The sequence below is a fragment of the Pteropus vampyrus genome, unplaced genomic scaffold (genome assembly GCF_000151845.1).
Source record: "Pteropus vampyrus isolate Shadow unplaced genomic scaffold, Pvam_2.0 Scaffold95, whole genome shotgun sequence".
Classification (NCBI taxonomy): domain Eukaryota; kingdom Metazoa; phylum Chordata; class Mammalia; order Chiroptera; family Pteropodidae; genus Pteropus; species Pteropus vampyrus.
The window spans coordinates 4,832,870-4,845,084 of record NW_011888876.1 but is presented as its reverse complement, the minus strand read 5'-3'; the positions used below and the strand labels follow the sequence as shown (position 1 = coordinate 4,845,084).

Below are 12,215 nucleotides of genomic sequence, written 5' to 3'. Positions count from 1 at the left end.
CCCATAAACTTCAGGTCCAAATTTCGACTGCCCCTGGAGAGCTCCCCACAGATAGTAACCTCACACTCAATATAACCTAAATACAACCAATGATTTATTTCCCCCAAAGAATCTCAGTTTCCCTATTTTTATGCTAGCCCTGTCAGTCACCCAGGTTATAACCCCTGAAATCATCATCCACCCGGTTCTAAAGACTTTCTAATCTTCTGATATGACTTTTTGGCTACTCTGATCCCTGGACTTTTAAAATAAAGGCAGTATGATACAAAACAAAAGGAAACATCCAAATATCAGCCCTCATCACCTCTTCTATTATAACGGGTTAATCTGTCTACTGCCTTCAGTCATTCTGCCCTGTAATCTCATGGATCTGGTATACTCATGGATCAGACAGACAGACAGACACACGCATGCGCACACAAACACTTTAATATGGAGATGGAGCTACCTAATCTAATGAATTACTTTTAAAATTAGTTACATTGGTTATAATAATTACACAAAGATAAGTACACCAAAAAGTACAGTGAGAACGCTGCAAGAACTCTTAAAGAGTACACTCTGAGAACTGTAGTTTCCTTTGTATCTCATTAGTTCAAAATCTGAGAGTATCAGGCAGTACGTGAATAAAATACTTCCTCAGTAGTACAAATGCCTGCAAGTCACTGGAAACTCTGAACAATGACCATGAACAAGTTCTTCAGGTAGAGATGAGAAAGGGACCTGACTGTCACACACGGACACAAATAGTGCCCATGGTGACCCATGCACCCTACTTGTGGCAAAGAGCAAATCTAGACAGAGCTCACCTTGCTCAAGGGCTTACGGAAAATAAAAGACCTATTAAAAATATTGTAAATGGGGAAAAGGGAACATCATCTCTTGGAAGAATGTATCTCTGAAAATGATTAAGAAATATGTTTCAGGAAACTGGCATCCTTAAATAGAACAGAAACAACATGACTTCTACAAAACAGGAACAGAAGGCTACAGGAAGAGAAAAGAAGAGGATAAAAAGACAACAAATAGAGCCTTTTTAGGAAAGGATGGAAGAAAAATGATGACTTCCATGGGGAAAAATATGCATGGCATTAGACACTGTACCTATGTGGTATTCCTGCCAAAATGTTTAAACATGAACTTAAGAATGAGGAAACAATGAGACAAATCTCACATGCGGGTCATTCTACAAAACAACTGGTCTGGAATCTTTAAAAAGTCAGTATCAGAGATTAATAAAAAAGGGCAGAAGAACTGTTCTAGATGAAAGGGAACTAGAAACATAACAACTAAACACAACACATGATACCTAATTGGACTCAGGCTCAAAAACAAAGAGCCGCAAAGGACATTAATGGAATATTGGGAAAATTTAAAGATGGATTGTTTGTGAGATAGTATTGTATGAATGTGAAATTTCCTGATGGCGATAAAAAGCACTGTGGTTATATAGAAGAATGTACTTGTTCTTAGGAGATTCCCACTAAAATACCAAAAAAACATCACGATGACCATAACTTGATAGTGAATTATTCAGCCAAAAAAAGTAAAATAAATCTGTGTATACAACAGAAAGGGGGGAGTGAATGTGAGTATGGAAGGATTACCTATCCCCTCATGTGACAAACAGATAAGCATTTATACTAAAAACCATACCAGTTTTATAATATTTTTTAATGTAGTCCTCTTTCTTGTTTATAAGGTCAGCATAACCTTGATACCAAAATCTGACAAGAACATTACAAGGAAAATTATAGCCAAAATCTCTTATGAATATAGATGCAAACATAAATTATTAGTAAACTGAATCCAGCAATATATATAAAAAAGGTAATAAATCATGACCAAATAGGTTTATCCTAAGAATGCCAAGTTAGTTTAACATTTGAAAATAAATATAATTCACTACATTAACAGGGAGGGGGAAAAATTATATGATTATCTCAACAGATGTAGAAAAAAAAGTTCAATAAAATTCAACATGCATTCATAACTAAAGCTGGCAAGAGAAACACCATTTGATGCAGACCAGAAAAAGTTCCAAGAAAAGTCAGCTCTCTCTAGCCAAAGGACCAGAAAAGAGGCAGCCTATCAAGTCAAAAAACTTTTAGAAAATAACCACTGAAAACTACAGCCAACACTACAGGAAAACCTGTGTGGTCTCCCCTTCGCTCAAGTCAGCAAAGGATGAGCAGGCAGGGAACCTAGATTTCTACCTTCGCCAGGCTATAATAAAGTATGATCATTCACGCATCCCCTGCCATTAGTGTTACCGAAAGCCACAGAGACCTGGGACTTTGATCATCCCCACGAGGCAGTAACCAGAATGTCTTCAATGTGCCCTCGGTGGAGACTGTGGGGCCTGGCCTTTGACTCACATGACAGTAACTGACAAGGCCATGGCAGAAGCAGCAACAAGGCACTACTCCATCCAGCTGGAGGCTGGGGAGCCAGACCTCCCACCCTGCACGTCAAGGAAGGCTGAGCAGAAAACCTAGACATATACCTCAACCAGGCAGTAAGAAGGCAGAATGTCCCCTGTCCCTTCCAGAGCAGAGTCAGAGGAAGCCAGCTAAAAGACAGTGGGAAAATAACTGCAAGTTCTGTGAGACTTTTTTTTTCAACCTAGAAATCTATGACCATATAAACTATCGATCAGGTGTGAGAAAGTAGACATTTTTCAGACATGCAAGAACTCAACTGCACCCTTTCCACCAATCCACTGAATATATACGCCAGCAAACAAATTAAAACAAAATAACACAGGGGCCAGGAAATCATGAAATAAGAGAGTGATGAAGGGACATTCCAGGATTACAATAATACAGCTGAATTTATACAGATCAGAACAGGAAGGTAGGAAGAAACCACCAGGAAAAAGGGGGAAAAAGCACCCCAATAAAACTGCTAGTATGATTTCAAGTTTGGAAAAAATTAAGATATGATAAAGCCAATAATGCAAGGTGGAGGGAGAAGACTTCAGAAATGGCGGCGGGCGGGGGCGGAATACTCTTTTTAAAAAATCAAAACCCAGATATAGCTCTTTCTTTCCCAGTCTCAGGTGTTTTGGGAGGCTGCAGACAGCAATTCAGACATGGCCAAGTCCAAGAACTATAACATGCATAACCAGTTCCAAAACGGCAGAGAAATGGTATCAATAACCCTAACATAAAGTTATCTTTTAAGGAAGTGCAACCTAAGTTCATAAGGATCTTGAACTTTGTCAAGAAACAAAAGAAAGGTCTAAAGATGACAGAGACCGAAAAACCTAAAACCATCAAGGCCTTTGTCAAGCTCAAGGTCCTTAAAGGCATCAGTCCCAAGCTTGGGAGACATGCCTGTTATAATACTGCCAGGGTGCCAGGCTCTGCAGGTCTGAGACTAGCAACAAGGCCAAAGTCAAAGCCAAGGTTCAGGTTCCCAAACATGCCCCAACCCCCATAAAGGCTGCAAAGTGAGGTTTGCCAACATAAGGATGGAAGTACTCGTGTGATGCCCTGGGCCACTCTATACCGGGCTGGTGTCTCCTGTGCTATTTTGTGCAAATAAATGCAAAATTATATCCACATATGAAACAAAAGAAATTTAACATAATTTTAAATTCTGGATGGATTAGAACAAAAAAAGTTTATATAACCCTAAGAACATTCCCCTTCAAATGGATGACAATGCACCAAGAAGAAAATCTCATTCTAGCATTCTACCTGGCCTACACTGAATATTTAAATACTCATAATAACATTTAATTTTTAGAGTTAACCTAAGGATAAATAATGGAAGACTTGGCTCTGGTCATGCATCAGAACCACAATGACCACACAAAAGTACAAGTCTAGCTTAGAGAAAGAAGGGCTATCCTTCCCTCGGAGAGGGGGCAGTCCAGGGACACTGTTGAAAGTTAATGGAATGAAGAGGATTAAGTATATTATGCTAAAATATAACCATTATAAGAATTAGAAATAATTTAAATACATAATACATTAGAAGAGAAAAAGTGAGATGTACTATAAAGGTACCCATTATCTTTCATTTCAGGGAATCAACAAATACTGTCTGAAGTTAATTAACTTAAGAGATATTTATCTAAGGGTATGGGTTAACCGCTAGAAGAATCCAAAATAAAATCAGTTAATAGAAATGGTTTCTGAAGATGGGGGATAGAGAATTATTGCTCTTCTTCATGAGCTCTTATAAACTATTCGACTTGTTGCTATGTGCATTTATAACTTTGATTAAAATAATTTTAAAGTTTGACAAATATTCTGTTGGTGAAGCTACAAGGCAACAGGCACTCTCATATGTGGGAATGTGAGTTGGCAGAAACTCCATGGAAGGGAATTTGATACTACTTAGCAAAATTACATATAAATTTACTCTTTGACTCAGCAATCCCACTTCTAAAAATCTATCCCAATGGTTTGATGGCAAAAAATCCAGAAAGGCACATACACAACACTATTCATTACAGCACCATTTGTAAAAATAACACCGGGAGCAACCTAAATGACCAGCGGTCTTGAATAACCCACGGTCCACCCATCCAGTGGAGTACTACATTGTCTCTCCAGAAAAATGAGGAAGATCCATATGTACTACTAGAAGTGATCTCTTTACAGGCTGTAAAACGAGGAAAGGAGAGAAAAGTACACATAGAATGCTGCCATTTATCTGAGGGGCTAGTGAGAGGAAGTATGAATATACATATGTATTTACCTTTTTTAAAAAATGACAAATGAAAATTTTTTTGAAAAGTAGCTGTCTATGGAAGAGGGAAGGAACAGGGTGGTGGGGGAGGGACAGAAGTCAGAATTTTCTGAATATATCTCTTTTGAGATTTGGCTTTGAAACCATATAAATATTTTATGTAATCATAAAGCAAAATTAAATAATGTTTAAAAGCAATCCCAAAGGACTGAAAGAAAAACATACATATTGAATTAATGATACAACCGCAGAGAAAGAAACTATTTCTAGTGGTTTTGAAACAGTAACTTGACTATGCATTCCTAGTGGGATATATTCTAAGGACGAAAAGAATCACCAAATTAAAACAAAAACAAAAATCTCTTTTTGGTAATCATACTGTCAGTAGTAATGTTGGTATTGCTGTTGAGAGTTGTGTGGGAATGTGGGATAAAGCAAGAGAACTTAAATCGGTGTCACTGGAAATCAGGACTTTCGGTATGAGTGACAAGAGATTCAGATCTAAGAGTGATGAAGTTAAATAAAAATGCTATATAGTCTCTTATTGAAAATATCAATATTAACATGTGATGTTGTTTACCTTTTAAAAATACACATATACAAAACCACAAACACATACTTCCTAGTTCTGACCCCTGGAGAAGCCTAGAAATAAAGACTGAACTAGTAGCAAAAAAAAGATTCCTAAAACCCAGACTGCAGTTTCTAACACCAGATCCCACCTAAAGGAAGCAAGACCCCTTAGAGAAACAGCAGAACATAGGTCTGAAGCAGGAAACATAGAAGACGAGTCTGGAACATCTTGTCACACCAAAAGGCAAGGCAGTTATTAAAAGGTACTGGGATCCTGTCAAAAGGACTCTGGAAGTTAACTCAAAGAAGCCCCTACCAGACAAAGATAAGGCACATTTTTTTTTTTTTTTTAACGCCCACGGCACCTGATTTTCCTAGGTGGTCTCCCATCCAAGTACTAACCAGGCCTGACCCTGCTTAGCTTCCGAGATCAAACAAGATCCGGCACGTTCAGGGTGGAGTGGCCGTAGACAATAGGGTAAATTAATCATCAACAATAATAAACACAGTAGCCTGAAATATAGCAAACAAGTTTTAATCTATATGTTTAAAGTAACACTCAAAATAAAAATCAGTCACTTTTAGAAAATGCTAGGAAACTCAGTTTGAAAAATGAATAAAGGAAATCAAATATTTATTCTGTACCTCAGAGTAACCAAATAGCTAATATGGAGAAGTTCTCCTTCATAGAAGTATTCTAGCTAATATGATGAATGATAGAAATAAAATATCACCATTTTACAGCCCTTGATAAATTAGGAATCAAAGAAAGAGATAACCAGATATAATGTGCCTCCTGATAGAAGTACCTATCACCACCTGTTAAGCATTCTTGCCAAGAAAATGAACTTGTTGAAGTCACTAAATCTAATTACCAATTTGTAAGAAATAAAAGGGACAGGACATATTAAACAGGATGCAATGGAAATTATACAGGACAAATAATCTGCTTCTTCAATAAATAAATTGCAAGGGGGCAAAAAAGACATGGGATACATATCAACCAACTGCAAAATGACCTTACTTGATTCAAACAAATCAACTGTTAAAAAACAAAAACTGATACAACTAGAAAACTTTGAACAGACTGATATAAAGAAAATTTTTTAGGTGTGATGTCATCATCATGTTTTTTTTAAAAGAATGTCTATCTTTTAGAGACACATGGAAATATTTAAGATGAGATGACATCTGGAATTTGTTCCAAAGTAATCTAGGACAGGGTAGGGAGTTTATGCTCAGTTATCTATAAACAAAACTAAGTGAGCCATAAATTAATAAGTGCTGAAACTGACTGATGGACATTTGAGGGCTCATACTCTTCTTTCTACTTTCACAGATGTTTAAAATTTTCCAAAATATAAAAGTTAAAAAATAATAATTTTAAGCACTCAGGAAAAAGAAATTAGATATTAAAAAGACTAGAACAGCGGTACCAGCTAAACAGATAAATATAAGTATGAATCTTTCGTAAAATTAAATTTTCAAATATTGTGAGGCATAAAATGTTCTTAAATATTATCATTCTAATTATTTGCATGCTTGTATTATCTCTCTTAGCAGCCTTTAAGCTTCTTTTCTCCCAACCAGCAAGAGAAATATTGCTTTCCATATATCGAGATAGCAAGCCTTCAAATAAATTCAGTAAAATATACAACACATCATCCTAACATACTCGTAGAGAAGGAGCAAATACTTTCCCCACGTCTTAAAAACAACTATGAAAAGGAACACTTGCTTTCTTTTGACATTTTTTTAACTCCAGGTTGTTCAGACAAGTGTACCCCATCCTCTCCAAGCAATAGTGATAATAGCTGTCATTTACTAAACAGTCATTTCTCTGCTGAGAGCTAGATACAAGATCACTTTTAATTCTCACAAAAACCCTATATGCGAATTTCTGAGCATTATTTAAAAAAAAAAAAAAGGCTCAGAAACTTAGAACTCAGATGGGGATCGTGTGTGGTTCTGGGGACGCCAACCTGAGCGCCTCCAAGGCCCACAAGCCCCTAGCTCCTCTCACGCCCTGGAGTACCAGAACTGTTTGCCTGGAGTCTAACATCTTGCTCTAGATTGGTTTCCTTCCTCCTTTTGATTCATTCAGCCTAGGCAAGATCAATGCAACATCCCCAAAACCTTTCCTGTGGCTAAAGTGAGTTCAAAAGTTTATTTTTTCTCTCTAAATCTAACGTGGACAGATTTCCCGTCAGCAACTTGGTCCAGCCCGCTTTAAGTCTTACTCATCAAACAAAGCAAACACATTCATTACAGAGCCCGTAAAGATTTCTTTCTCACTGCAGACTAAAATGCCTTCTCCAATCATAACTTTTTACTTTACCTCAGAGAAGCAAACACATGATATAACCAGTCCTCACCTTCCAAACATTCATTTATAACTTTGCTAACCTCGGCAAGCCATCTTTGATCCTTCTCTCACCCCTGACGTGTAATTCGTCACTAAGTCTAGTCATTTTTACTTAAACTCTCTCGCAAATCCATCCTTTTTCTTTTGTCAACCTAAACCTCACTTCAGGCCTTGATCTTCTGCAGCATAAACTATAACATAGTTCCATAAACCAATGGTCTCCAATTTTTCTCCATGCATTCCTTCCTATCAGTAAAAAACTTGAGCATACAACAGATATGCATATATTTAAAAATTATAAGAATGTCTAATATGTACATTAGCAAAAACAGAAACTTCAAAGGTTGATATGAAAACAGATTTAAGTTCTAACATATTCTTTTTGCACCCGTGAATCATCTCACACAAGCCAGAGTTATCGACCGTTCTAAACTACTGCCAGAGCAATCGTCCTAAAAACCCAATGATTGTATTACACCCCAACTCAATCCCTCAATGGCATCGTGTCCCAGTGGCACAAGCCTACTTTTTCAACTTCATCTCCTACAATCTTTATCCACATATCCTGTATTTCAGCTACCCCTTTCCTTCTCCCTGACTTTTGCACACGCAGTTCCCTAACCCTGGAAAGTCCCCACCCTTGACACCCACTGATTCATACATAACAAGATTTCTAAGAGAAAAATACCTTCTAAACGCCATTAACCAACTTACAATGAACTTTGGGAATGTAGCCTATCTTTTCCATAGGAAAATATATATTTTGAACATATCTTTTGTTATTTCCGTTATTTGGCTCCTTTTCAAATCCTAAATACTTGGAAGAATGGATATGAATGAATTCCAATAAAAGTGGAGGACACCAACATTGCTTTGTTCTCTTTGGTTTATTTTTCTTCCTTGTTTACTTTTCCATTTCCCAACAAAATCCTTTTAAGCAAAAGGATGTTGCAAATCCAGAGATTAGTTCCCCCTAGGGCCTGGAAAAAAACTGAACCTCTGCAATCCATAACCGGAATTTCAGCCAGGAGCTTACACTCGGATTTAACAGTCCGACTAAGACCATATTCTTCCACGGCAATGTTGCAGTGTTTACCTTCCAAGTTTCAACCTTCCTATCTGCTGTGCGAAGCCCTCCAAATTGACTGCAATGGCGAAGCTAGAATGATGGAGTTGCACCAGCACACTTTCCAAAAGTCATGAAAATTCAATGACTCTGAGCACTAATAATGGGAGCTCGGTTTCCAACAAGACTTTCATTCTACCACCCCGTCTTTGCACTGTCTCCCAATGGGACTGGGAGGGGAGCACGGTGGTAGAGAGAGCAAAGAGAAGAGGCTTTAGAGGAAGTAGCCCTCAAGAGGAAGTCACAGTTCAACTCCTAGTCTTAACTCAACAGTAGGGAGATATGTCAGCTGTGCTATACAACAGGCCTCAAGAAGAACAAGGCTGTGACACATTTTAGTAATGGGGTCCTTTAACGAGTAGTCCAAAAAACAGACTGTAGCAGAGCTTTCCGAAGAAGCCAAGGCTGTCCTCTGTACCAGAAAACAATGAGGTGGGTTTGGCCCGGCTTCCAAGTCCTGTAACTTCCACTGTTCTTCCTCTGGGAATCCCTCCTCCCTTCTCCAAATCTCACCTTTCTTTCAGTTCAAGTTTCAACGTCTTCTGAGAACTCCACTCTTTCATTTTCTACACAACTCACTTGGACCAAATCAAAACTTTACACAAAGCATTGCACTTGCTTTGGAAAACAGTTTAACAGTTCTTTAGACGGAGTTACCATACAATCCAGCAATTTCACTCCTAGGTATATATATACTCGAGGGAAATGAAAATACATTCATAACATTATTCATAACAGTGAAAAAGTGGAAACAACCCGAATACCTAACAACTGATGAATGGATAAATAAAATGTGGTTTACTCATATGATAAAATATTACTCAGCAATAAAAAGTAATGAAATACTTATACGCTATAACATGAATAAACTTTGAAACCATTATGTTACACGAAAGACAAAGACTTATATATTGTATGATTCCATTTATAAGAAACGCCCAGAATAGATGTATCTGCAGCAACTCTAATTAGTGACTGCCTAGAGCCGAGAAGGTTTAGGGGGAGTGACTGCTAATGGGTATGGGGTTTCTTTCTGGGCGTTCTGAAATTGGACAGTGGTGATCAATCACTTTTGTGAACTTACTAAAAACCACTTAATTATACACTTTAAAAGAATAAATTTCATGGTATATGACTTATAACTTAATAAAGTTGTTCTCAGATTACCACGACGTACAAGGTCTCGCTCAGGCCCCAGTCTCTGCGACCTCACCTCAAGCTTGCCATCAGTCACTGCCCAAACCCCACTGGCCTTCTGTCAGTTCCTGAAATAGGTCTAGAGTTTTCTTACCTCGAGACCTTTGTATATTCTCTACTGCCCGCCTGGAATGAAAAGCGTTGCTCAGTCTCTTTACATAACTAATGACATCCTTTACGTCTCGGCTCAAATGTCACCTCCACAGTAAGCCTTCCCTCTCTATCTAAAATAGCACAGTCTCTCCCATCATCCTCTCAGCAACTTGTCTCCCTTATAGCACATCCACATAGCTTTTTATGTGAACTGATTTGTGTTTTTTTTAATCAGGTCCACCAGACTGTACGTTCCAATGAGAATAGGAACAAATAGGTATTATTCACCATTATAATTCCCAATGTCTAACACGACTCCTGGCATGAAAGTGTCTAATAAATGGTAATTAGTATTTTTATTTCCCTAACATGCCATGTCCTCACGCATACTGTTCCCTCTACTGAAACGACTATCTGCCGCCACTACCACCGTCCATCACAGGCATTGCCACCACTGCCACCGCCATCACCACGGCCTCTACTCCCTCTGCCACCACTCTTAACCCTTTCGTGCCCTTACTCATCTCTCCTGTCTCAACTAACACATTATCTTCTTGATATAGTCTTCCTTCCTCGAGCCCTCCTCGGAAGACAGCCTCTCCTCTACTGATTAACCTATTCGTCACTGGCTGCATCTCCACCACCACAGTGATCTTACTGCATTATACCAGGTGTTTTGGTGGGGAGGGGCCTGGAGGAGTTGGTTTTGTTTTACATTTCTGTCTCACTACTACTTTGGAAAGTGTTAATGCAAAAAAATATATATTTTTTCATTTTTACGTCCTAGTATTTAGGGCACTGCTGAGCACAAACACGGCACTCCACCAATCACGGTAACAGTAACAATTAACGGTTACTGAGTGCGTAATATGTGCTTAACACTCTTAGTTCTACAGTGAGTAAATGAAGAATTGGGTAAATGTCTTGGTCACCAACCTCAAAGAGGTCACAGACTGACAGAGACGGAAGACAGGTACACAGGCTAATACAGAGTAAACACCACCGCCAGGCCAAATCAGCTGCCCTATCCTGTCCCTATGCCTCCAAATCTTTGAGTAAGCTTTTCTCTGAGTCCATAAATGTCAGGTTTCTTCAAACTCACTTAGAATACTTCCTTCGATTACTTAAAATCCACTTCCTGCCCTCGGTGCCTGGAAACAATTTCTAGGATGTCACCACAAGCAATATTAAACTGCCACACAGTTTCCTGCTGTATGTCTGCATTATCAGTTAAATTGCTTCATATTAACCACATTCCAGTCCACTGGGATCACTCAAACACTAAATAAGATTTAAAGATACCTGTCGAAGATGCCAGTTACCACTGCTCCTTTTATTCCCCTAGATAAATAAATGTCCGCTCAGGTTTGAGGTTTAGGAGCTTTCCACTACCTGCATACTGGTGACCTTTTCTTTGTCAGGTTTAGGAGCTTTCCACTACCTGCATACTGGTGACCTTTTCTTTGTCAGATGTTTCATTTGAGGCAAGACAATGTTCCTCTATTAAAAGGAACGTGAACTGAACACTCTTTAGAAAATATAAGGAACTTTCTGCCTAGACCTGGACAATTTGGCTTAAAAACTTATAAAACATACAAACTCTTTCTCCTCAAGAGTTCAAGTAGAAAAGTGTCTTTTTAACTCCATGGACACTCAACTCAGAGCCTAAGTTAGGATCTTAATTCAGATCCTAATATATTTCTTACATGCATTCCATAAACTCTTCCTTGACACAGGAACGTAAACAAATAAGACAGTCCCTGCTCTCAAAAAGTTTATGTCGGGCTTAGTATGGGAGACAGACAAGGATCTGGATTTAGTGCTATGACGGTGATAAACACAAGGGGCCACAGAAACAGATGAGGGGCACCTGGCCTAGGCTGGGAGGGAACTGGAATCAGGACAGGCTTCCTGGGGATGGCATCTGATCTTAAGCCTATAAACTCTCATTCTCTCATTTTTAAAATGTGGTTAATAGCACCTACATCATTGGACAGTTGTGAGGATTTGATAAATTGGTTCACATAAAGTATTACCACCATGTCTGAGAGATTGTGCTCAACCAGCCTTAGCATGAAAGGGAAGTCTGATCAGGCACTAAATCTCAACACCTGTGCCTAGCAACACAACTGCTTTACTGCTGACCATGCAGCAGAC

The 12,215-nt window shown here is 38.5% G+C and overlaps 1 pseudogene; it reads right to left on the bottom strand.

Annotated features, from left to right (window-relative positions):
• Positions 1-5,630: 5,630 nt before the first annotated feature.
• LOC111742507 lies at positions 5,631-5,749 on the bottom strand (annotated as a pseudogene).
• Positions 5,750-12,215: the final 6,466 nt, after the last annotated feature.